At 47.9% G+C, this 3,153-nt stretch overlaps 1 pseudogene; it reads right to left on the reverse strand.

The window, feature by feature from the left end:
- Positions 1-522: 522 nt before the first annotated feature.
- LOC123041554 (polygalacturonase inhibitor-like) lies at positions 523-1,493 on the reverse strand (annotated as a pseudogene).
- Between the last annotated feature and the right edge of the window lie 1,660 nt (positions 1,494-3,153).

The following is a 3,153-nucleotide window of genomic DNA, read 5'->3' on the forward strand; positions in this document are numbered from 1 at the left end:
ACCAAATCTCGTCACGTGACGAGAAACCCTAACCTCACCGAGGCAGGAATCTACGCCGATGCTCTGTCAACTACGTCCAAATGAACAAACTCAAGAATGATCGAAGTTCGGAAGACAAACTCAAAGAAAAAGCACCACCATCCATCCAAGCACCGCACCTGCGAGGAATAAAAAAGCCTGACCTATAAACTACTAACAGGAGCGAAGACATCGGGATTCCCCTCCTCACCACCGTCCGTCGGAGCGGCAGGCAGTGGGGAAGCAAATCCATGGGCTCGCCTGTGAAGACTGAAGGGAAGAGTTTGTTCCAGCTGTCTAGGGTTAGGGCCAGGTCCAGCTTTATTGAACGCAGAAGTATTGAACATGGGTTTGCGTATATATCGAACTGATAGGAAGTAGGAACTCTTCCACTAAAAAAGACAGTAGGAACTCTCGGATGGAAGCCCGAAATTATTCATTGCATGCAGTATCACCGCAAAACAGAAGAACGTGACAGGTCGATCAGCCTCAGCGACCCACGACCTAGCACGTCGGTAATGGGGTCCCGCACAGGCACTTGTTGTGCTCGTAGGCCTCCGGCTTGAACCGACCCATGTTCCCGCCGGTGGGTATCTCCCCGCAGAGCTGGTTGTAGCTGAGGTCGAGCGTGGTCAGCTTCTTCAACTGCGCCAGCGCCGTAGATCCGGTTGCGGCTCATGTTGAGGAGCAGCAGGTTCTCTGGCATCATCACGCCGGTCAGGTTGAACCGCAGCCTGTTCCCGGACAGGTCGATATCGTACACCGTGTTCTGCCGGCCGAACAGGAACGCCGCGTCCCCGGTGAGCATGTTGTTGGCCACCCGGAAGTTCATGAAGTACCTCTGGCCCGCGTACGTCCGGGGGATCGGCCCCGTCAGCCGGTTGTTTGTCAGCGTCAGGCCCAGCGGCCTGTCGGGCGCGCCGTCGCTCACCAGCCGCGGCGGGATTGGCCGACGAGGCGGTTGTTCGAGGCGTCGAAGTAGGTCAGGTAAGGCAAGTCCTGGAGCGACCTGGGGATCCTGCCGGTCAGCTTGTTGCTGAAGAAGCTGACGGAGGTGAGGTTTGTCCGGGAGAGCGACGCCGGCAGGGAGCCCGAGACGGAGGCGCGCATGATGTTGAAGATGGAGAGGTGCGAGAGCTTGCCGAACGTGTCCGGGATGGGGCCATGGAGGCCCGGGATGCTGTGTATGCTGATGGTGTGGAGCTGGTCGAGGTCACCGATGGCCGGTGGATCGTGGAGGTGATGTTGACGTTCTGGAGGAAGATGGCGACGACGCGGCGGTCCTGGTTGCAGTGGGCGTATGCCCAGTTGCACTGGTCGGTGCCGGGATGCAAGGACACCAGCGCGGCCTGGTCGTCGAACTGCTCCTTGATCTTGAGGAGCGTCCGGAAGTCCGGGTCGTCGCCGGGCTGCTGAGAGAATGACGCGGTGAGCTGGAGAGACAGTAGGAGGAGAAGTGCAACGTGGTTGGCCATGTTGACCGATGGAACTGCTACGAGTAACAGAGAATGTTGATCAGCTATTTGTAGGAGTGCAAGTCAGCTGGATGATCTCGGCCAAAATAAGTCAACTGGATTGATGTGATCATGAAGGCAGCCAAAGCGTGGTCAAAGTTTTTGTGAGTGACTTGGTGCATTTGCGAGGGAGAGGAACGTGCGGTTTCTTACGAAGCACTGTTGATAGACATTGAACGGTACTTATTCACTGAGTCTATCTACATCGACTAATCTCGAACTAGGCTTTGCCCCGCTTTATAGATAAACCAAAGAGTCGTACAATGGTGGTGCTTGAACTTGATGCAAACGGTCACTTTGATGCTAGAACTTGCGACATACATCGAACTGGTGTAACAACTTGGCTCGGGCGTGCAAATACGGTGTAAACCTCTGTTGTGTACGCCCGAGCCGCTGATTAGGCGCGCCAACATGGCATCAGTCCCGTCGTCAGTGACCCGAAGGCAGACAGGAGGGCGTGTGGCTATTTTTTTTTGTGTAAACCCCTTGAATTAATTTTCCCCATAAAAAGGCCCTGTCTACGTTGGAAGATGGCATTTCATTTTTTCGACTATATGGTCAGTGGGCTTCGTGTGTACATACTGAGAATTAATAACAAGAAAAAAGGAGGCCACCACTTCTCGAACGACCCTTGCCCATGTCACAGTCTGGCTGCTACACCATTCAGTCTTCACAACTTTAGATAAAATTTTGTATCCATCAATTTGAATATTAAATATAAGCAGCACATGTATATTTTTCTATTAAATAAACATTTTAAATATCCGAATTTAATAAACAATTTTATATAATAGACGTGAGTATGTTAAATGTTTTCGAAAAAACTAACGCCCACACGTGTGGGCGTTTGCACATCGCCCACACGCCTTCATCACCACTCATTTTGTCACGTATGAATAGATGAGATCGGCAGAATTTTTTTTAGTTTTCGGTTTAAAAATGTTTTATCATCTAAATAAAAAAGCAAACTAAATATCCGTTTTCATCATTAAATCCGTCTCGACGAGATCTTCAAAACTAGACCCCATGTTGATATGTTTGGACGAAATTTTTTTTGCCCAGAAGTTGCCATGATGTTTACACTATAGTTGCCATAGTGCTTAAACTAAAGTTGCCATGTGGCAATTTTAGTTTTTTGATGATGGCAATTCCAGTACTTTGACCATGAAAATATATTTTTTATTGAACCATGGCAATTTTAAGTGCATGTATCATGGTAATTTTGGTTTATGGTGCATGACAAGTCTAGTTTCTTACTTCTCCATTTTATAATATGTTAAAATTTACTTTTAAATGTAAAAGAAATAGTTGAAACATATCATAGCAACATCAGTGTAAATATCATGGCAATTCATTTGCAATAGACATGGCAACTTTTAACCAAAAAAATTTCACCAAAATATATCGATATGAGATCTAGTTTTGAAGATCTCGTCGCGAGGGATTTAATGGTGAAAACAGATCTTCAATCGGATTTTTCATTTAAGAGGTGAAACATTTTAAAAACTGAAAATCCAAAAAAATTCTCGCATACATGCGTGCGATGACGTGGCAATCTATTTGCATTATAGACATGTGGTGCGTCTCCTTTCCTGCCACACATGTGGCAGTTATGGACATC

Source organism: Triticum aestivum, chromosome 2B, assembly GCF_018294505.1.
Source record: "Triticum aestivum cultivar Chinese Spring chromosome 2B, IWGSC CS RefSeq v2.1, whole genome shotgun sequence".
Classification (NCBI taxonomy): Eukaryota; Viridiplantae; Streptophyta; class Magnoliopsida; order Poales; family Poaceae; genus Triticum; species Triticum aestivum.